The sequence below is a fragment of the Mustela putorius genome, unplaced genomic scaffold (assembly GCF_011764305.1).
Source record: "Mustela putorius furo isolate JIRA1106 unplaced genomic scaffold, ASM1176430v1.1 tig00000407_pilon_pilon_pilon, whole genome shotgun sequence".
Classification (NCBI taxonomy): Eukaryota; Metazoa; Chordata; class Mammalia; order Carnivora; family Mustelidae; genus Mustela; species Mustela putorius.
Window position 1 is genome coordinate 25,935,282 of NW_025421373.1, and position 24,439 is coordinate 25,959,720.

General features: G+C 39.9%; 1 protein-coding gene and 1 pseudogene across 2 annotated transcripts in view; both read left to right on the forward strand.

The window, feature by feature from the left end:
• GRIA1 (glutamate ionotropic receptor AMPA type subunit 1) overlaps positions 1-24,439 on the forward strand; it is a 306,263-nt gene that overhangs the window by 104,783 nt on the left and 177,041 nt on the right. The window lies entirely within an intron of this gene.
• LOC106004240 lies at positions 14,205-16,324 on the forward strand (annotated as a pseudogene).

Sequence of the window (24,439 nt, forward strand, 5' to 3'; positions counted from 1 at the left end):
TTTCCTTCTCAGGAATTCCTCCCTCCTTCCCTTCCTTCAATAAATATTTATCATACTTCTCAGTGTGTGATGGGGTCTGCTGAAGATCACACAGATGTGCCTATCTGTCCTACAGTACTTTAACAAAATTAAGTGAAGGTCAAACCATGGAGACTGGCATTACATAGGGTAGTTTTAATCAAGGTTCACCAGAGTGGGGCTATTGATTTTATATAATTCCCTTCCTTCAGCCAAAAGCTAATGAAGTCCATTGCTAATTCTAGTTTAATACTTTTTATCACCTCAACTAGATTATTCTGTCCAGAATAATGTATTAAGCCTCTACTAGGCTAGGTACTCTCGAAAGTATGAAAGAAGTGGAAGTCACAACACTTATCCTAAAATAGTATAGTCTTGCAGGTGAACGGTACTCATGAAGTTGTTGCAGAATGGTGCAAGCCTGCCAGTGAGTTTGCCTCCAATTCAGAAACCTAAAGTGACTGGTTCTATAATATAGAGATGGATTCTAGGTGGTCAGGAAGGGTCAAAATCATTGGTAAAGGTCCAGAGAAAGTGAGGCTTTGAAGTAAGTGAAAGGAGAGAAAGTAAGTGAAAGTGAGAAACAGCATGCGTCAGAGTCCTGAGGCATGTGGAGTCCCAGGAAAATGTTAGACTACTAACTTGACCCAAGAATCTATGCAGGGAGATGAAATTGGCTAGATAAGGTGATGGGCGGAGGTGCTGAGTGCCTTGGATGCCGAATAGGGCTGGTCACAGGTAGTCTATGGTGTGAGCCATCTCTTCCCACTTGGTAATGGAAATATGGAGATTATAGGCATAGGTTTTTAAACAGGAGGAAAACAGAGATGCTCTCCAATCCAGAATTTCTTTAGGAAAGAATGCCTTGTGTCTACCCAGTTTTTCACCTTGGGATTTCAAAGGAGGCATAGGGAATTTCAGACCATTTCCCCAAGGGGCGTGCATTCACAGAGAGTGATAATCTCACATCTTGGACTGAAAAATGAGCACCCAGATGAGAAGTACCTGTTTGTTCCTTGCCAGGTTAGGGGCTGAAAGGAAACCAGGAAAGGAAGCAGATAGACGTCTCTCACCTTGCAACCTTGCTAAAAATTTATTTCAGAGTTTCCCTATGTCTATCAGCCCAAGAACTTGGGTTAAGGTGAACTTTGCACAGAGCCTGCCAACCTGACAGACCTAAAGGTGAAGACTTCCGTTTATTTCAAGCTTAACTATGGCCTTGACTGTCAGCATGGCATTGCCCCCTAGAGTCCCTCCTGCAACATCCTCATCTTGGCCTTCAGGGACTTCCTTGTCTCAGAAGGAAAGTGCAAGTCTAAACTGATCAGATACTTGGGAATAAAGCTGATTCCCTGGAGGTAGTGAGTTCTCCATTACTGGAAGTGTTCAAGCAGAGGACCATTTGGCAAGGATATTGTCACAAGAGAATTGGTCAGCAAGATGATCACACCTAACATGGAGCACAAGTTGGGTGTCATGCTCTGTATTTAATACCTTACATGCCTTTCCCTGCTAAGTTTCCATGAAGTAACGCTTGCTGTTATCTATATTTTACAAACAAGAAACCTGAAGCTCAAAGAGTTTGGAGTTGTGCCAAAGATTAGTGATAAGTGATAAGTGATAGAGTCAAGATTTGAACCAACCCTGTCTGCCCTCATATTTTTTTTAACTTTTTATTTGCAGAAAAGTGTGTTGGAGCCCACACTCTTCACAGCTGATACCATACTAGAATGACTTTTATATATTCCCCAGGCCTGCTATTTCGTAATTCCACTGCTAAAGATCAAGGCATCTTTGGTTCCTGACCTTTCACTGGGACATGAAAGGCTTGGGATTAAGTTTCATTTAGCCTCATGTATGTTTCCTGTTACCAGGGTACATGTCTATGGCAAAGGTGAAAATCAAATCAGTTTAAAAAAAAAAAAATGGGAGTACACGAGAAAGTGCCTCTCTGGATAGCACCAGAGAGCTGGGGCTTCAACTAAAGAACTCATAAGTAAGACAGCACATGGCCAAGGGACCCAGGACCAAATCCTACGACCCTGCAATGCCAGATGGGAGAGCCAGTTGGCCACTCAGCTCAGCCCCTGCCTTGTTCACAGGATGATCATGGGCATGACGACTGGAGTTCTTTGGATTGGAAGGGGCCTCCAGGTTTTCTTAAATTATGCTCTACAGGAACAAAGAACTCACAGTTTATTCTTCAAATATTCATCATGAACCTATCATGTGCCAGGTCTTGGTCCAGGAGCTGCTTCTAGGACTGCAAAGGGGAAGGGGAAACACAGACAAATTTGCCCTCTTCTCACTACAGGACCGTGCATACGCTCCATTACCATCTTCTCTGTAGTGGGACTGCAATTAAGACTTATTTTAAAGAAGAGACTATGAAGCTTAAATTCCTTTTAGACAACCGTGTCTATTCTAACAATCCCATTTGACAGACAGCAAAGCCATCATCACTAGCAAGTGTTCAGGTGCAGAGTGAGACCCTTCACACTTTGACCACATTTCATACAGCCCTGGACTTCCATTCCCATAGTGGATGATGGAGAAGTGGGACCAGATCCTCTCTAGCGCTATTTTCCAAGGCTAACGTGTTTTCATTTTCTGAATTTCTTGAACAGTCACTATTTTGCAACTATTGTCCTTGGTTATGTAGCAGTTGTGGCTCTTCAGTCCTTAACAGACTACAATTCCCTTTCCCTCTGTCTCTGTGTCCTTGTGTGCAGGCTGGGGAACTGTCCTGAATAACTGTCTGGGCTTTAATTATACTGAGCTTGTGCCAAGGGTCTCAGGAAACTAGGAAAATCAATAGACAGTCAAAATCACCTATCTTTACGGAGTGCTCAATGGAATGAGGGCTTAAGCAGCTGGAGCCCATTTTCATTTGAATATGCAAATACCTATGTCTCTGCTTTACAAACTCTAGGACATCTTGGAAGGATGTCAATATATCTCACATCAGGACCATTGGCCTTGAAAGTGTGGTGTCTAATGGTTAGCAATGGGCAGATAGACCTAGAGTCCAGTCCATGCCATTTGCCACTGGCTAGCTGTGTTCTTGAACTTCAACTTTCTCCCCTGTAGGAGAAGTCCAGTAATTCTCCAGTCACAGGGAGGTTTAAATGGTATGATGACTAAATGGTATGCAGAGAATTTAGTACAGGGTTAGATACACAGTAAGCTCTCCATGACTATTAATGCTATTACTCTTTTTTTTTTTTTATCACCTGGTTTATAATTTCCAGGAAGCCTCAGAATGAGTCCCTTTTCAGGGAGCTACTAATAATAAGAAGGCAGGGAGGAAGGAGAGAAAGAGTGAGAATGAGAGAGAGAACAAAAGAAAGAGGTGTGAGAAATAGAATTGGATGTGTTACTTTGACCACAGTTTTAGTCTTCTGCATGCAAATTAAGTTGGTGGCCTCTAACTTTCTCAAGCTGTTATACCAGAACAGAACCAAGTTCAGTGCCCATGACTTCTTAATCAAGCAGAGGAGTTGCCTTCAGAAGTTACAAAATGGCAGCCCACAGATGAAATGTGTGTGGCCCACAAAGATTTCGAAATTTTTAAAAATTAGCTGTTAGGGACGCCTGGGTGGCTCAGTTGGTTAAGCGGCTGCCTTTGGCTCAGGTCATGATCCCAGCATCCTGGGATCGAGTCCTACATCGGGCTCCTTGCTCAGCAGGGAGCCTGCTTCTCCCTCTCCCTCTGCCTGTGCTCACTCTCTCTGACAAATAAATAAAAATTTTAAAAAAATATTAGCTGTTAACTGAATACCTGAAAATCCAGGTATTTCATTTGAAAATCTGGGTTTCTGGCTTCTCTCTCATTTTTAACTTTCTTAAATTATGAAGTCTAACATACATATTCAAAACAAAACTCAAAGCTCAATGATTTTTAATGAAATTAACACCCAAGTAACCACCATCCAGGTCAAGAAATATAATGTTGCCAGCCCTCCAGGAGCTTCCTCTTACCCTTTTCATATACTATATACTCTCCAGCCAAAGAGACTCTCTATTTAACATCTTTGTTTTTCTTTATAGATTTACCACCTAAATAAGCATTCCTAAATGTCAGTTTAATTTTGCCTACTTTTCAAAATTTATATAAAGGGAATCATCAAGTATGATTTTATGTGTATTTGTTTTCCTTTGCTCAGTATTACACTTAACGGGTTCCATCCATGGTACTGTGTATGGGTATATTTTCCTCATTTTCATTTCTATATAGGATTCTATTGTATGAATGTGTCACGGTGCTTCCATGATTCTACTGTTGATGGACACTTGGGCTCTTTACACTTTTGAATAATGAGTCTATAAATATTCTTGTATATGTCTTTCGGTGCACATGTGCACATATTTCTGTTGGATGTAAACCTAGGAAGGGTATGAGAATGTTCAGTTTTAATAGATACTGCCAAATAGTTTCCAAAGTGGCTGTACCAATTTACACTCCCACCATCAATATGTGACGGTTCTCTTTGCTCCAAATTCTCTCAAATGCTTGGGATTGTCAATTATTTTAATTTTAGCCCTGGTAGTGGGGGTGTAGTGATAACTCATTGTGATTTTAATTTGTTTTTCTCAAGATTATTTGTGAGGTTTAGCTTCATTTCATATGCTTATTGAAATGTTGATATGCTTTTGAAAGCAAAACAGTTCATGCCTTTTGTCCATTTTCCTCCTAGGTTATCTGTGTTTTTGTTTTTGTTTTTTTATGGATTTCTCAGTGTTCTAGACATGAGCCCTTGGTCAAGTGTGTATGTCACAAATATCATCCTTTCTTTAGTTTATATTTTCATTATCTTGACAGTATTTCCTGATGTATAGACCAAAAATTGTTCATTTTAATGCAGACCAATTCATCAGGTTTTTTTTTTCCTTTATGGATTTTTTTTTTAAGATTTTATTTATTTATTTGACAGAGACACAGTGAGAAAGGAAACACAAGCAGGAGGAGTGGGAGAGGGAGGAGCAGGCTTCCAGCCAAGCAAGGAGACCAATGTGGGGCTTGATCCCAGGACCCTGGGATTATGACCTGAGCTGAAGGCAGACGTTTAACGACTGAGCCACCTAGGTGCCACTATGGATAGTTTTATATCCTATATAAGAAGACTTTTCTTACACTGAGGTCGTGGAGATACTCTCCTTTATTATGTTCTGGTGGCTTTATGTTTTCCCTTTTACATTAACAATCCTCCTAGAATTGATTTTTGTATGTAGTATGATATAAAGATCTAGGATCAATTTTTCCATATAGATATCCAACTGGCAGTTTCATTTATTGAAAAGATCATTCTTTCTCCACTGAACTTAAGTCACTTGTTTGTCATAAATCAAGTGACCAAGTATATGTGGTTCTGTTTCTGGTCTTTCTTTTGTAATCCTTTATATCTGAGATATTAGATTTAACCTATCTTGATACCAGGGACAACAAGTCTTTGTACCTTTTCTTCTTCAAAATTGTTTTGGACCTGTTATTAGGCCTTTACATTTTTATATAAATTTTAGAATGAACATGTTGAATTATGAAAAAAAATCTACAGGGATGACATTTAATTGGGTTGGCATTTTAACTTACATATCAGTTTGGGAGAACTGGTGTATTTGTTTTTTGTTTTTAAGATTTTATTTATTTGACAGACAGAGATCACAAGTAGACAGAGGAAGAGGAGGAAGCAGGCTCCCTGCTGAGCAGAGAGCCTGATGTGGGGCTTGATCCTAGGACCCTGAGATCATGACCTGAGCCAAAGGCAGAGGCTTTAACCCACTGAGCCACCCAGGCACCCCGAACTGGTGTATTTGAATATCAAGTCCCTCAATCCAGGAACAGAGTATATTGCTCTATTTATTTTAATCTTCTTGTGTTTCTTTCCATAATGTTTGTCGTTTTCAGCATAAGGATTTGTGCATCGTTTGTTAGATTTATTTTCTAGGTATTTATTCTTTTTTTTTGATGTTATAAACAGTATCTTTAAAAATATTATAAATGTTTGTTGCTGGCATATTGAATTAGAATGATTTCTTTTATGCTGATTTCATGTCCAGTGACCTTGCTATGTTGAGTCATTCTAGTGTTTTCCTATAGTGTCTGGGGTTTTCTATGAATACAGTCTTGTCAGCTGTGAATAATGACAGCATTATTTCTTCCTTGGCAAATTGGTCATGATATTATCTCTTATAGTATGTTTACTAATATTTTGCAACAAAGTGGATGGAGCTAGAGAGTATTATGCTAAGTGAAATAAGTCAGAGTAAAATAAATACCATATGATTTCACTCATATGTGAAATTTAAGAAACAAAACAAATGAGAAAAGAGAAAAGAGAGAGAGACAAACCAAGAATTAGACTCTTAACTATAGAGAACAAACTGATGGGTCTGTATACAATAAAGACCTAGAAAATAAATCTAACAAAAGATGCACAAGATCCCTATGCTGAAAATGACAAACATTATGGGAATAAATATAAGGAGATCTAAAAAATGAGCAAGAGGGGAGGTAAGTGGGGAGATGGGTGAAATAGGCCATAGGGATTAAGGAGTGCACTTATGATAAGCACTGGGTGTTGTGTGGAAGTGTTGAATGACTATCTTGTACACCTGAAACTAATATCACACTGTATGTTAACTAACTGGAATTTAAATAAAACGTGAGAAAAAAAAAAGATATTCATCTTGATTATCAAATGAAGGACCTATAATTTTCTTTTCTTACAATGTCCTTGTTTGATCTGGTATCAAGGTCATACTGACCTCAAAAAAGTAAAGAAATGCTCCCTTTTCCTAGTTTCTTGAAACATTTGTGTAAGGTAGGTGTTATTTATTCTTTAAGTGTTTTATAGACTTCAGAAGAGGTAACCTGGGCCCAGAGTCATCTTGTGTAAAGCTTTAAATGTCTTTAATAGTTACAATCCTAGTCAATTATGTTATTCTTCTTGTGGCAGTTTTGGTAATTTATGTTAGGAATTTGTCCATTTCATCTATATTTTCAAATACCTTGTCACAAGTTTGCTGATAATATCCTCTCTTTCATGTCTGTAGGATCTGTAGTGATGTTACCTTTTATATTACCTAATTTGCTCACTCTCATACTTTCTCTAAGATTCTTTTGGGGTTGGTTTTGACTTTGTTCTACTTTGCTTCCTTCTCTCTAGGGTTTATTTTATTTTTTAAAAAGATTTTATTTATTTATTTGACAGAGATCACAAGTAGGCAGAGAAGAAAGCCGAGAGAGAGAGAAAGAGGAGGAAGCAGGCTCCCCGTGGAGCAAAGAGCCCAACGCGGGGCTCAATCTCAGGACCCCGAGATCACGACCTAAGCCAAAGGCAGAGGCTTTAACCCACTGAGCTACCCAGGTGCCCCTCTCTCGTGTTTAGTTCACAGGGTTTTTTCTGACTTCTTGAAATGGGTACTTAGCTACTGATTATTTTTTACAGCTTTTCTTATTTTTTAATGCATGCATTTTTGAAACCATAGACTCCCCTCTAAAGATAGGTTTAACTGTACCATTATTTCTTGCCTTCTTTCGGATTTACTAATTTTTAAAATTTTTTCACTTTTTACTCCTCTGTTAACTTGGGTATTAGATACCCTTTAAATATTCTTGAGGTTACATTGGAACTTGCAACATTCATTCTTTACTTATCAAATGATATTGTGTATTGGGACTTACACACTTCCCAGAGACTACAAGAACCTTAGAACATTTTAGCTTTAATTATTTTTCTGCCAATGTGCATGCCATTATTGCTGAATGTTTTTATACTTTTAAATTCAATAATGTATTATTATTGCCATTCTATTCAGTCTGTACTTACTTATACTTACCTATATATTTATAATTTTTACTTTTTATTCTGTTCTGTATCTCTTAAGGTTTTTTTTTTTCATCTAGAATAATTTCATTCTCCATGAATAATGTCTTTTAGTATTTCCACTAGTGTGGGTCTGTTTTTGAGAAATATTTTTCCTTTTATTTGTATGAAAATGTCTTTTTTCACATTCTCTCTTGAAAAAAGTTTATGTTGGATATAGTCTATATTTGTAGTTATTTTCTTTTGGCATTTTCAGATATAATTCAGGTATTTCTTGGGAGTGTCAGATTGCTAATTATTTCACAGTAATCTGTCTCCCACCCCTCCTTCACTATGGCTGCTTTTAAGAGTTTCTGTCTTTGATTTTCAAAATTTTTACGGTATCATACCTAAGTGTGGTTTCTTTTAATTAACTTGCTTTGGGTACATTGGGTCCTTTGATTTAATGTCTTGATGTCTTTTATCAAGTTTGGAAAGGTCTTGCCATGGCCCTTCAAACATTATTTCTAAGTCTTCCATGTAGTTTCCTCCTGATGACATTCAATTTACATGTATGTTAGGGTTTGTCACTCTATTCAATGTATCTTTCATCATTTTCTCTTTCTGTGCATTAGTCCTATTATTTTCTTTTGATATATTTTGAAGTTTACAAATTTTCTTTTAAGTTGCATCCAATCTGTCATTATGTGTATTAAATTCTTGATGTCAGTCTCTGTCCTTTTCAAATATGGAATTTCGTCTTGATTATTTTACATGTTTTCCAGTAGTCTGCTGAAATTATCAATCTTGTGTTTTATATCAAAGAAGACAGTAAGCATAGTTGACTTAAAACATGTCTGATTACTCTAATATCCTGAATCCCTATGAATCTGTCCTTATTTTCTCTTTTCTGTTCATTCTTATTTATGTTGTTTTATCTTCTGGTATAACTGACTACTTTTTATTGTGTGCCAGACACTGTGTTTGCAGAATTTTCTGTAGAAATAACATGAGGACTACCGTAATGTTATCTTTTTACCTAATGGATATTTATTTGCCTTCTTGTACCAGCAATCCATTATCATTTTAATCCAGCTCCAGAGATTGAGACGATTGGAAGCTACTCTGCAGTCCCTACAAGAAAATGTCTGTTTCCAGTTCATTTTTACTTTTGTTGCGCAGCTCTTCTGGGTCCCAGCCCAAAGTGATTGTTTCACAGCCTCTTTACACTTCCACCACTTTTTGGTGGGAACTCTAAACTCCAGCTTCTTATTTCTTCCTCCTCTTAGTTTAGCTGCTTCCTCTAGAACTGGTAAATATCTCGAGGGAAAAAGTAGTTCTGAACGTAAGGCTTACCTGCCTGGCTTTCCTCCAGCCCTACCTCCTGGCTGTGTAGTTCACTTTCTTATCAGCTCATCGACATCTTCAAGAAGATTTTGCCCAGCTTTTCTAGTTGTCCTCATTGTAAGCATTTGTCCAAATTTTATAGTCTCTCGATTAACACTAATGGAAGTCCTTTGCTCTTTCCTGAAAAATTAACAGGTATATCTACAATAGGCTGGAGTTGAGCCATAGTTTCCCCCCTGTAGATGAGGTGTACATTCTCCCACTCATTGTAGTGATCGGCTGGGTTGCTTTTCATTTACATTAATTTAGTCTCTGTTGGCATTTGGGATTGAGACTTTTTCCTTAAATCCTTTCCAAAGCAAAGTAGAAGATAACATTCCAATAAGGTACTACTTGACTTTCCAGGTTTATTTCTTCTATGCATGACATTATATAACTGTAAATTAAGCTAGAGTTTTAAAAAAATTTTTTGTGGAGGGAGCTCCTCAAGGTTTTATAGGGTGATCATTCTATTCTCAATGTGCCTGAAAGATCTGGGTTGCCTAAGGGGCCCAAGGCTGCCCTGAGAGGACAGATGCCAGATTGCAGTGAGAGCTGATGTCTAGCCTCAGTCATGATGTGATACCAGGGGAGTATTGAATGGAAGACTGAAGACAGGATGAATTAGAAACAGATGGTGTATATTTCCCTTGGGTGTGGTGTCCACTTCCAGAGCAGCTGGCAGTATCAGGAGTGTTAATGCCCTCTAGGGAGCCAAGTAGGGGAAAACAAAACCACAAAAGATGAGGCAGAAGATTCAGCTCTCCCTGTCAGTGATCAGGAAACCCATGGAAATAACAGTGGTATTTACCTCAAAGTGTTGTTGTAAGGATTTTTAAAAGTACTGCATAAAAAGTCCATAGAATAGTGACTGGCACATGGAAAAACTAAAATAAAAGCTGCTGTCTATAACTAAATTTGTTTTTATTAGTGTAATTATATATAATATTTAACATGTTTATCTTACATCCTCAGAGCCCTGGTTTTTTATCTCTGTTCTATACTCTTTCATTTAAAGTTCTAAACAAGCTGTCTTCATGAGATACTTTCTTTCCTGGTTAGATGAGGGGGTTATATTGAGGATTTGGAGTATCTCTGTTGACCCTCCTTTGTTTGGGACTCAAAATCTCCACTGTTCTGTGGGATTTAATTGATTGAGGTTTGGATCTCCCAAGCAGTGGGCATTCCTGTGGCTAAAAGGGCTTTCAGCTAGACATCTCTGCAACCATGATCAAGTTCTCTGTCGTTTCTTCAGTATAAGACAGAGGTGGAAAACTGATCACCCAGTGGTGAATCCAACTTACAGATGTTGATGGTTCTCACAGAGATTTAAAATAAAAGTTATATGTAGCTTTTAAGAAAATCATGGGCTTGCCCATAAAAAATCCAGATCCTTAGCTTCTTTAAAAAAGAAAAATGGAAAGATCTGGACCTGCTTTTCACTTGACAAAGTTTGGCTGAAGCTAAGTGAGCATTGGCAGGGGGAAGAGTGTTTTCTCATCTGCCTATTTGTTCATTTTTGCTTCCTGCTGGGCCCCGGAGCCTGCAACTGCGGGAAATAGTGTGCTTTTCCAGAAAAGATGCCAGACTGGATCTTAAGAGAGGCGAGCATGCAGTCATGACTCTGCTTTTAACTCGTTGTTGGACCTTGGTGGAGTCACTCACCCTGTCTGAGACTTAGTTTCTCATCTGCAAACTGGGGAGAACGCTCTCCTGGTCGGCCTGCCAGTGATGTTGGGATAAGCTGAAATGGGAGCCTGCGGTTGTCCTTGACTACCTGATGCAGGAAAGTAAGGAATTATTGCCATCACCTGCCACTTGCACCTGGGTTAGGGATGAATGATTCCTACAAATTCCCGTAGCCTAAAATCCTGGAGTGCACTGGAGTGCTGAGAATGAATGCCGAGAGTGTGCCCCCATGCTATGAAAGTACACAAAATAGAAACACCAGTGACTTTGCTGAGTCTGCAGTCTTCATGGGGGAGCCTTGGGAACATGAGAATCTGAAGGTGTATGAACCAACTCCATTTTATGGATAAGAAAATTGGGGCCCAAATGGAACATGGCCCTGCTTATCAGTTCCAGCAACTTGTGTCCTCATACATGTTCCTTAGCCTCTCTGAGACTCTCTTTCCTTGTGTATAAAATGGGAATGTTAGACTCTAGCTTGTAATGCACTGTGAAGATTCAGTGCGATCATGTGCTATAAGTACCTAAAACATTGTAAATGTCTATTAAACGGCTGTTATTAACTCAAATCAGGCATATGCTAACTGAACCACTGGCGAATCAGGCAGTAGTTAAGGGAATAAGACATATTGCTAGTGGCTATTTCCTTACCAGAAAAGAAATTTCATAAACCTTAAGGGGCTTCTCTTACTTCTCATTGCACTGAGGTAACTCAACCAGTATTCTTCCGAGCATCTGCTGCCAGGTTTATATGATACGCAACCATACGTACCCATACGTAAAAGTAGCAAGTTCTGAGCATGGAGGCAGTATTACCATTACAAAGTGTTTGCAGAATTAGACCCGTGTCCTTCCCCTTCATAAATCCTTAAATGATACCCTTACTCAGCTGGAAAGTAGACATCGGGGCCCAAAGAACACATTTCTTTTTTTCTTTTCACTACCTAGCATACTTCTTCTCACCACCACATCTGAATATTAAGGCAAGAAGTGCCCAAGTCCCTCTGGGCTCTGGAAGGCTTGCACAAATTAGCATTCTTGGAGTCAGCCCTTCTTTTTGGACTAAAATCCTTTTTCTTTCCTCTCCCCCCAGAATTTTCTGTTCCAGAGAGTACTTTCTCAGCCACTCCTTTCCTAATGTAATTCTGTTTGATCTCCACAGAGCAGGTCCTGAAAGGAGCCGCTGAACCATACCTCAGCGAAGCATTTCAATTCCTGAGCACCAGCTTTCCAGTAGGAGCTGCTCCAGATGCATCTTTATATCCAGTAATCATGCACTTAACTAAGATGACTGACATGGCATTCCCCCCCGCCCCCCCACTTCCAGCCTCCTAGACTTATTTGTCTTCCATGGAAAGGCTCCCCCAGTTTGGGTTCCTGCCAAGTCAGTGAACGTACAAACACGTGCATAAGTCAGACACACCTACACACACGGATGCCATAGGCACCGAGTCTTTAACGTTGCGCTGAGCATTTAACATTCATTTCTAGACTTTATGTCTTCACTGAAGTTTTAGTCAGCTGCTTCTTTTATTTCTTACCTCCTTATCTCCCTCTTTCTTTCCTTTCCTACCTCCAGTTCTTTGATTTTTCTCTACCTTTTCCCAGAAATCACCTTTTTGTTGTTGTTAGTCATCACAGAATCTTATATTCTTCGGTGTTAAAGGGGCTCTAGAGCATTTTTTATATAATCCTCTCACTTTAGTTGTGGGAAGTCTGTGTGCCAGAAAGGAAACCACATGCCATCAGTAGCCTTCCTTTGCCCTTAGGAAAACTTTTCAACTCTGCTGCGTGGCTTAGACCCTGCCCACTGCCTCAGCTTCCTCTTGTCTTACTGTTCACAGGGAACCACAGAAGCCCTTCAGTCCCTGTCCTTGGTCCTTTACACATGCTTTTCTCTCTGGACAGTCCTTCACACATAGCATATAGCCCTTCTTCACCACTTGACCTCCTATTTGTTCTTTAAGTCTCATATTAAATGGTACTCCTTAGGGGCGCCCAGGTGGCTCAGTCAGTTAAGTGTCTGCCTTTGGCTCAGGTCATGATCCTGGAGTCCTGGGACCGAGCCCCATATCCGGCTCCCTGCTCAGAGGGGAGCCTGCATCTCCCTCTCCCTCTACCCCTCTGCTGCCCCTGCTGCCTCATGTGCTCTCTCTCTCTCATGCTTTCTCTCTCAAATAAATAAATAAATCTTTTAAAATAAATAAATAAATGGTACTCCTTAGACCACATACATACCCTGTTCATTTCCTTCATGGTGTTTGTCATAATTTGTAACTAAGTATTTAGGTGAGTGTTTAGTTTTTTAGTTGTTTAGTTTTTTGCTTCACTTAATAGAAGCAAGATCTTGTTTCCGTAGTGTAGTGGTTATCACGTTTGCCTCACACTTAATAGAAGCAAGATCTCTAAGGACAAACACCATGTCCTTCCTCCCCCCACATTACTTCCTCAGTACCATACACAGTGCCTGGCATTTGAAAGTAACAACAAACATCAACAATAAAGTAATAGCATCTAACCTTGAAAACTTACTAGTTTCAGGCATACTTTTCTAAGATTTTTATAGGTATTCTTTGTGTATTTGATACTTACAACTATCCTGTGAGGTAGATATGATTATTATCCCCATTTTGCAGATGAGAAAACTGAATGGTCAAGTCACTCAGTCATGATTATACGGCTGAAAAGTTGCAGAGCTAGTTCCTACCTCAGGCATTCTGATTCCAACACCTGAACCCTCAACGAGGATATGCTGGGCCTCTATCAGGCACTCCATTAATATTCACTGAAAGAAAAAATGAAAAATATGCCAAAATTGCTTAGTTGCAAAACTGAGGTTAAAACTTAAGCTGTTTGGTTGATAATCCACTCCTCTCTCTATGCAGGGTGACAGCCTCTCAGATACCAGCAAAATGCAGTAAAAGAAAGAGAAAGACAAGCAAATTAACAAATTAGTCTGTTGCTGATAAGGACTTGGGATGGGAGGGAGACTTTATGATGTGGGTTGTGGAGTAAAGTGGAAATCATCATTTTAGATTCAGGCAGGACCCCATAGCAGGTGGAAAAACACTAAATTGGTTGAAGAGTTCTTAAGATAAGGAATCAGGTTCTCCAGAAACATCAAGTGGAATTACAGTTATTATCACTAACAAGTCAGGTGATTCTAATGCTTTGGATGCTGTTTTCCAAACCTGATTTCAAAGTTTAAGTAACCATCAATGTTATGAAACTACTGATCAGAATTTTAGGAGGAAATTTCTACGAATGTGCTTTGTTTACTCCTGTGTCCATAGTATGATGGACAGAGCCAGGCACATAGTAAGTGTTCAATAAATATTTAATGATTTAATGGAAAATGCACACAAATCTGTCAGCAGGATCTGTGAAATTCAAGGCACAATGAGAAACACAAAGAAAAGTAAGTTGGATTCCTATTCACAGAGAGTGGTTTGTAGGTGAACCCACTAACAACTATCAGCATTCATCACTACCACTATCACTGGAGATTTGCTTTGTCTGGAAGCTATGGTATGTCCCTTCATCATTAGGTCGTTTTCATACTTGCAACAACCTTAAGTGATGGCATGACTACTACTGTCCATCTCCAGATAGAGAAACTGAGGGTTCGAGATGCTAATTCCTTTCCCAAGATCACAAAACCAGGAACTTGTTGAATCAGGATTTGAAGTCAAGTCTGTTTGACTCTGGAATCAACCATGCCAAATGTACCCATCCCATTATTTCAAGACCCACATCTATGTGTGAAAGACATGTTGAGACTAGAGAGTTTGCAAATGCAGCTTACCTGGATCTGAGGTATTTCCATTCTTCACCTGCCACAATCCTATTTACTGTTTAGGTAGGTCCCAGATTCACTGACACTTCCCCCTGAAAGACTTGCCAATCACTTAAAACTGGGTTAGCTATTCCCTCCTTTCTGCTCCTGTTGGAAGTCCTGTTCATAATTGTTCTACCCCATGTCCCGATCATTTATGTTTCCTGCTTATTAGTCTTTGAGTTCCCCCAGGATAGCAGTTTATCTTCCCAGGGCCTGGCATATAGCATATCATTTAATAACAATTTATGGAATGACTGAATTTTAAATAGAAATTACCATTATATGGATCCAGGTAATACACAGCAGCATTCAAAGGAAAGAGTACATTCTTAAGCACTAACTGGAACTTAAGGGCAAAAGACTTTTGAAAAGTTGGGGAGGACACGCGGGCAGGGCCACACAGCGCTTGAGTAGACGTAACAGCCCTGGTGGATGAGTGGAGGGCCACTCCACTCATCTACCAGAATTGGCATCGCAGCTGGGAAACTCTTGCTGAGGAAGCTGTTGTTTGTGGTGCTCCATACTGCCCCTACACTGTGCTCACAGCTCTACAGGCACAAGGCCGGGAGAAACTCAGGAGCGGTGGTCCATCATGGTGGCGAAGCTGAGCCCAGAGCTACATATACAGCTAAAATGTATCCAAATTAGGAAGTAAAGCAATCTGAAGGAAATTCAAAACCACAACACTTACTGACTGAAATATGCCATATTGCTTATGCAAAGAATAAAAGGTTTGGGAGAACTTATTCTACTAAATCATGATGAAGGAAGAACAAAAGCCAGGGCAAGAAATCTTTTACTCAGAATTACCTAAAGTGGAACTTCATGCCCACTTGAATGGACGCACTGGTTCTAACACCATGAAGAAATTAACAGCCAAGAATTAAAATCCATGATCAGATGAGTGCCGATGACAATGGAAAGAAAAGAACATTTGATGAATGCTTCCGGATATTTCAAATTATCCATCTGCTTACTACTAGCCCTGAGGATATTCTAATGGTTGTAAAATAGGTCATTAAAGAATTTTCAGAGGATGGTGTCAAGTACCTGGAACTAAGGAGCACACCAGAAGTAAAAAGTACAGATTCTACTGAAGTCTTAGGCCTGTAGCATTAGGGGTATAAACTGTCCAAATAAGACAACTTAGACATTGATGACAGATATTTGATAGCAATCAACAAAGACATCGGCCCTTTGGTAGCCAAGAAGACTATGAAACTTAATAAGGAGTTCTGCCTTTCTACTAAGGATGTAGTGTGGCCTTGGCGGCCTCCGTGGAAACCTTATTACAGGACAAACAAAAGAGTCTTAGAACCTCTTTTAGAAGGTTAAAAAAAAAAAGCGTGTCTGATGTCAATATTACATCTTTCAGAGATTCCAACCCCCCCCCAAAAAACCCCCAAAAAACAAAAAATTAAACTAACAAACAGAAAACCCCACAAGTACTCCTGGATTTGCTTCCTGACAGAATTTGGCATTGGACATTTCTCAATTCCTCTGAAGGAGGATCCCTGGATCTGGTGACCTTTTGAGACAACACTCGGTACCACATGGTGAAGCCTAGGACTTCAGGTTCTCCAGATAACCCCTTGTCCCTCCTTCCCCCAGGTTCCAGGTTGTAACCCATTTGTAGAGAAGTGCTATTCTAAAAATGTAAATATCATTTAGAAATGTTTTTAAAAAGTTGAGTTGAGGGTCATGCAATTATTAAGTTTCCTACCTGTGAATGTTTGGACTATATGAACCTAGACAAGTTAGTTTTTTTTCTGCTACCACCATTTTCATCTCTACCTTTGAGATGCCACAAATCAGGATGTTCGGAATCTGCAATGAAGTAATACATTAGGAGCTCAGCAGAGGGCTCTGTTTTTTCTAAGTACTCAGATGTTTAAAATGGCCACTGCTGCTCCTGTCTTCTAGTATTTACTAGATACTTCTACTGTCTTCGTATTCTTCTTGTCTTCTAGTATGATCATTAGGGAAGCTTCGGAGAGTAAAGCATTTCAGATGGAAGGACACTTCTGAGTAAAAGCATAGAGATATGATGAAATTTCCTGCCCTTGGGTATAAAGACAATTCCTGGCAGGGTGAGAGAGGCTGTAGATATTTAGTTCAGAGAGAATGATTCCTCTGAGCCAAGCAATCAAATACTGAGAAAATTAGAGAGCTAGTGAGATCACACTCCATTCCTGCTTTTTAAGAGCTAAATGTCTAAATGAAGAGTCCAGTGTGTGTCTGAGTCCACTGTATGTGTCTGTTCTATTAAACATATAGACAGGCCTCTATAAGGTGGCTGCCATTTTGTTCTTAGGAAGTGGATACATCAGCAATTTGGTTCTCGGGAATATGGGTTGCTTACTCTCTCTGGGGAAGAGTGGTGTGTTATTAGCCACTTTTTATATAGAAGTATAACACCAATTTTGGCTTTGTGTCTGGTCATCTAGTCTTTTCTAAGGTTGCTGGAGTGGAAATGTGAATAGACAGTATGTGGTCCCTGTGACTAGAATTAAGAAGAGTGGGTGGTATGCACAATCCCCTAATTGTTCTCCTTGCTTTTGATTTTCACTGAGCTACCTCCTTTCAATCTGTAAGATCTTACAAAATTAGCCAACTAAAGAATACTTCAGAATAGGTCATTCCTTCATCCCGCTCCTGTGGTGGGTCTCCACAACCAATAAAACTGTGTATCCTTCTCTTTATATCTATTATTTGAGTTTACCCTCCTTTCTATCTCTTTTTTGCCTTAAGTCCTTTTGATACACTCCACACTTCCATCTAGGGTGATAGAACCTGCCTCCCCCCAGAAAAGGTCATATGCGTACTATGGTTTTGGCCTCTCTTACTTTCTTCAAACTGTTTTCTTCCACTGAGAATGCCCACATCTTATTATGACTATTGAGAGTCTGGATATGTGTGGGGTAGTTGTAGTAACAACTGGAAAATAACAGGATTATGTGATTTCATGTCTATTGGATTTTCCCCCCAAGAGAGAACCTGTTTGGTTAGTAAATTGGCTTAAAATTTTGTCACTTTAGCAAGAGTTTAAGTGGATGGGCTTAGAAATCTCTGTGGGACTGGGATGGAGAGTGCAATAGATAGAATCTAGAGTTTAAACTTTCTAGTTAAGAATATTACAACCTATGGGGGTGCCTGGGTGGCTCCGTTGTTAAGCATCTGCCTTCGGCTCAGGTCATGATCCCAGAGTCCTGGGATCGAGGCCCGCATCAGCATCCCTGCTCAGTGGGAAGCCTGCTTTTCCCTTTCCTAGTCTCCCTGCTTGTGTTCCCTCTCTCGCTGTCTCTGTCTGTCAAATAAATAAAATCCTCAAAAAAGAGAGAAAGAATATTATGATCTATGGAGATAGTGTACACTCTGTCCTATGGACATCCCCGTTTAACCAGATTTCAGACTTTAAACAACCTTACAATGTTGGAAGACTTCTAAATATAAATGTGGAATAAAAAGTTTTCTAAGCCAGATGAAAGAATTGCATCTCTCTTGCATCCTGCAGGCAAATGCATGTTGACTGTAAAACTGTGTAAGTGTAAGTTGTGTGATTTCACAGTCTTGGTCATTGGACTTATTAACAACAGATATCGGATGGGAAAAGCAGCAAGTGAGTGTGAAGTGAGCAGTGGCTGCTGACAAAGGAAGGAGTGACAGCAGACAAGGAGGTTAGGACCCAGAGGAGACTCCATGCCCACCAAGGAAAAAAGCCAACTGGACACCAAAGCAAATAAAAACAAAACACCCTAGTTCCTCAGGAGTCCTTAAGTTGCCATATACACCAATGCTTACGATTATTAATCAGCAACCAGTTATCATATGCCTACTATGTGCCAGATCCCATTCCAGGATATCCACGGGGGCAGTTTTAAAAAGTATAAAATACAGTGCTCTGCTCTGAAAATATTTATCATCTACAACACTACCATATCGGCCAAGGTGACGTTCTGTATACTAAGATCTTTTTACAAAAGCAGGGCATGTACAGAGCCTACTAGGAAGTCTTTCTCTACAAAAAATTTAAAATTATTTAGCTGCTCACAAGATAAATTTGTTTACTCCTTTCTCAAAGATACCATTTCCTGACAATGCTAGTAATGGAAACATTTCAGAATAATGACCTCATAAAGTTGACACAGCCAGTCTCTCTGTGCAGATTTAGATAACACACGGTCATGACCTCACTCACTCCAGAGGCAGGTCTTAACAATTTGATAGGACTATGGTCAGAAATAGAGTTTGGTTCAAATGTTTTCCCTCCTGACTGTTAACTTATTTAATGAAAGGGAGTGTCTCATTAAAGGGTTTATTTCTCTTAGATTCTTCAGGGATGAGACCGTGGGCCCGATGGGACATTAGACAAGAGTTGGATCTTGAACTAGATCAGGAACCCCCAAATTCATCCTTGTACTTAAATCATTTAAACTCTTTGGTTATTTTATTCCATCAAGCCAGTCATTTAGAATGGAGGAAGATCTTACTCATTTCAAAAGGCTGATTTAGGGCATTTTCCATGGGGAAGGACATCCTCTATAATCAGGCAGTGACAAAGTCCCTGTTACTGCCAGAAGATAAGGATCACTGCCCATGTCATACGGAATGCGTCGATGAGGGTAATCGTGATGGAGGCCTTATACAAGCAGCAGGCAGAACAAGGGCCAACCACTCATTTAAAATGGAAAGGGAATGTGTATGTTTATCCCACTGTCCACCAAATTTATTTTAGGAGAAGTACAATGAAAGCAGAAGAAAATGAAGAGTAGGAAATGCTACAACTGCTGGGCCTTTCTGGCCTCTTAAAATCTGAGCCAGGCTAGGAAAATATATAGTGAGAATACTGAATTTGGAGTCAGGAAATGTAAGTTCAAGTACAGGTTCTCTTGTTATACCCTCACTGTTTGACTTTGAGGGCACCATTTCGCCTTCCTAGAGCATTCACCTCTTGCCAATGATAGAAGGGATTAAGTGAAGCCTCAATGGTTTTTTGGGTTTTTTTGGTTTTTGTTTTTTGGTTTTTTTACTCCTGGCATTCTAGGGTTCAGTAATAAGCTGAAACAAAGATCTTATTTTTTAATGTGTAATCCACAATGAAGTATATACAGTGAAGTGACCTATAAATTCTGCTTAAATCTAAATGTGAATTAGATGCAAATACACACTGAAAAATTAGGGTGAAAATCATTACTCTGTGTAGATTAGGAAGTATAATGTGATTCCTTTGTAGAGGGAAGAATTCATTTTATAGAGGCTGAAGTAAGCTTTAAAAAAATGTAGGGAGAACCAGACACTACGAAAGTCTGGGTTTTCTTTCTCTTTGGTGAGATTTTTCTTTTCTATTTTTGTGCCCATGGTTAAGGGCTGAATGTCTGTGGGATTCTCCATGGGGCTATGGCATAAGCACTTAGAAGAGTAACAGATCATGCGAGCATAGTCATAAGCAGTGATACCATCTACGATTTATATGATCCAGCGGACTCAGTGTTTATGGTCTCTGGTCAACCAGGCGTATAACCTACCTGTCCTGAGAGGAAGGAAAATTTAGCCAGTTGTTACATATGAACTTGAGCTATGAAAATAGTTCAGGAGCCTGGGAACTTGTCCTTACTGGGTGCCACCACCAGTGTTAGCACTTGACAGATTGTCTTTCATTTAATCCATAGACTAGAAGATCCCTTTCAGAATATAGCTTTCAAACATTATTTACTTTCCTGATTCCTGTTAGTAAAATGGGGAAATTGAATCTTGGAGGGGTTAAGTAAGGTCTCACAGCCAGTAAATAGTATAAGCTGAGAATGAAAACTTCTCTGACTCCAAGGCCAGTTCCCTTCCACAGTACCACGTTACATTCTGGGAGTTCTGCTTCCACTCTACTTCTGACTTTATTTGGCTATGGTACCTAAAAAAAAAAAAAAAAAATCACTGACGTTCTTAAATCTCAGTCTTTCATCTGTTAAAAAAAATCATAAAAGTCAGCCAATCAAAATTGGATATATGGCCTCCACTCTTTTTCCATGGTCTGTGTATATTCTTTACAGGGCTACAGTTAAGTCATTGGGAATGGTGCCTCTTGCAGTCATGAAAACATGGTGGCCTTGGATTTAATAGGTCTGTGTACAACCTAAAGCTTTGTAAACTGTATTGTATTTACACATCTGCATTGTGTTAAGAGTCCAAAGCTTTCCTGAGGCTGTCAATGAAATCTGTATCCCCAAATGCCTAAAAACCTTCTGATTAGTAGGTCTCCTGATGATGTCTTCTAACTCAAAGCATCTGTAGCAATCTGAAATAAATTAATGTTTAGTACATGAAGGGAGCTCAAAGGCAGAACTGACACTTGTGTCAGAGACTATGTGGTATCATGCAAAGGGACCTGGCAAAGAATTGAGGATTCTGGGTCCTGGTTTACTCTGCCTTGTCATTCAAAGAGAGGTGCTAATTCCTGCCTGCCTCCTCACTAAAGCAGTTCTTATAAGAATCAAATGTGGTAATATGATGAAAACACTCTGAAAAAACATGAAGTATCTTGCAAACTTATGATATTAACTGTGAGATATTAAAATATCAAGTCATTTCACTAGTTGTCAACTGAGAAAGAGGGAAAATTGCAGGCTCCATCAGCAAAATTTAGAAACCCTGCTTTTTCATCCTTCAGCAAGGTCCTGCAGCTGATACTTATATGTAAACTTCCTTGACTTTAATGAGAATTGGTTGCAAACACATCATGCAGGATTTAAATGGAGATCGCTGTCTCTCTTGGAGCAGATTAAAGAGAACTTCAAATTTCTTCTCTAGTCCAGAGTGCTTCTCTTATCTCCTTTCTGCCCTTAGTCAGTGATTCTCAAAGGATGGCTCAGGACCAGCAGCAGCAGAGCATCATCAGGGAACACGATAGAAATGCAGATTCTCAAACCATACCCCATGCTAGGTTTCATGGCACTGGAGACAAAGATTATGGCCCTGTTTTAAGGAGTGCAACCCTCTCAAGATGCAGAAAGTATAGATACCTTTGGTACTGTTGGCAGCTGATGAGCAACACGATCCAGATTTAAATCGTTCATATGTAAAACTAGTTCCATGGTAAGCAGTCTTCCCTGAGCCTTACAGTTACGGAACATAACAAGAAAGATGAAAAGAGCTAATGTTTATGGAGCATTTGTCATATTCTTAGCACTATTTTAAGTGATTTTTATGCATTAATGGTACCACGTATTTTAGCTATTTACTGTATCAGGACTTTGACAGGCTCTGAAAATACAACTGTGAAATGTAACTGTCCTCAAGGAGCTCACTCACCAGTGGGGGTTATTAGAAGAAGGGGGCCCATAGCTGTCCCAGCGAGAAGGACCATGGAAGAATCCATTCGGGGGTTTTCCGAGACCTAGTGGGGCAGCTACACTGAGCTTTATGGGAGGAGAGGTTTCTCAGAGGACAAAATGCCTTATTTTAGGCCTCCAAAGTGCGGGAGGAACCGGGACTTCACAGTGGGCAAAACTGGGATTTGGAGCACGTGGACAACTGCCCTTCAAGTCACATAGCAAGTAAGTGGGAGTGCTGGGACTTGAATTCAGGTCGGTCCAGTTCCAAACCCTTTGCTTTTAACCATTAAGGCTAAGCCAGAAAATAGGTTTTATCGAGCCTGTCAATTCTGAGAAATTGGTAGTGGCTTCCAGGCATGCTGATGATGAGGACTCTGAGGACTTGACTGGACTAAACTGGAAGGAATGCCATGATCAATTAGTGATGTCTGCCTTGGGTGCAGAATAGGGGAGTATGTGTGCCATGCATTTGCTGACCCTGCACTGCAGAGTACTACCTCCAGGACTTAGCACAAAGAGAGACAGACCTGCAGAGCTGGTTCTTATTCATGTCAGATTTTCTCTGACTTCAAGGAACTTATAGCTCAACAGCGTCAGCGGGGGCTTATTATATGTTACTAGGAGGTACTACTGACAGCTCAGAATGTTATGAGCTGATGGAGCGTTCAGTGAGAAAGAGAATAAAGGTTTTCTTTTTTTTTTTTAAGTGAAGACACTGATTAAGAGTGAAAAACAAACAGCAATAAAGAGCGATCAACTTATTAATCCATTAATCTTCAAAATTTGTAGGCCAATTCTGTTTTCATTCTTTACCACTATTACTTCCATCAACATGGAAGGTGTTGATATAATAGAAAATGGCACTGTTAGCAAGTAATGGGATCCATATTGTCAAGTCAGCGCCCTTGTGCCCAGGGGAAACTTAAATTTAGAAATGCCACCCAAAAAATATGCATTCAACATACCTAATGGCTCATCTTTGCAGCAGTATGGTAGTTGATACTAATCAGGGATTGAGAAGGTGGCTCTTTAAGGCAAAGATTACAAGAAGTTAGTGCCAGTTTTCTTCACACATGGTTTATGATGTTGGTAAGATGGCGCATGAGCCCTTTGAAGGCTAATCACATACTGTTTCCCCAGTATAAATAAACCAACGTATTTGGATTGAAGTAACAACAACAACTGGTTCTCATAATCTAAGGGACACAAATGAGTATGATCAAATCAGTCAACAGTTGGAAATGACTTACAGATCAATTTCCTTTGCAAAAAGTCTCTTTCACTTCTCCCGAATGCACCTTCACAATTTAACTTACAAGCACTTTTATCCTTGACATTTAAAATGTTTTAAAAATGACTCATGCATTGGATACAGAGACCAAAAGGATAAGATGACCTCTTCCCAAATCCCAAGGTCAGAGCTGTTTGCCATCTGGGCATTTCTCCCCAGGAAGGCTGTCGGAACAATTATCTCTCACTAACCATGACTTGGCAACCAACGTGCCCCTCCCCCCCAGGCCCTCACTGGTGGTTAAGGGCAACCTTGGTTGTCATCACCTGAACAAGCATGAGGTGAGGACATAAGCCTCAGCAATCCCCCACTCTAAGGCCCCGCCTACTTTTTGTGCTCTTTTAAAGCCTGACCCCCCAGTCATCAGAAACTAGCATCTCACTGACTGCCCCTCCCTCAAGGCATTTACATCAGAGATGATGCGGGGGAGCTTATCATCTGAAAGCCCATCTACCTTATCTTGCTTCTGAAGACAAGATGTGACAGTCCCAGAAATCGAAACATCTCTCTGGTCAAGTTAAGCTGACCAGTACAGAATTATCTCTGATTCATTTCACATTTTAAACATTCTCTGAAGCCTCAACAAGGAGAGACTGGACAATAGAAGAGGCTCTGGGGCACAGACTGATAAGAGCTTCACCTTTTCTCATTCCTACCAGGTTAGATAAACCTGCCGAGAACTATGAAAAACAGCCTCTATATACCTGGACCATGCGTCCTAGTCTCCTCTATGGACAGATCTCAGCAAGAAGAAGGTGTTCTGGAGTCCAAAGTTTGAGGACATCAGTTTTGATTCCATGTTAAATGGAAAGGAGAAGAACCATGTTAAAGATTTGCATTTTAATACATTCAGGATCCAGAAGCTTCTCCTGTGCTGGGGTCCTGATCCATTCATGCAGCAGAGAACTACCAAGTTAGTTCCAAGAAACTATCTTATTGGTTACACAATTTATTCATGTTCTTCCCCCTGGTGGGGCTTCTGGGTATGCATCCCTAATGCATCTCTATTCTGTGAGCAGGACTGATATTGAAGCTTAGCCATGTGCTGTCATTTGTCCCATCCTTTTCTCTTTACTTCTGGTACGTG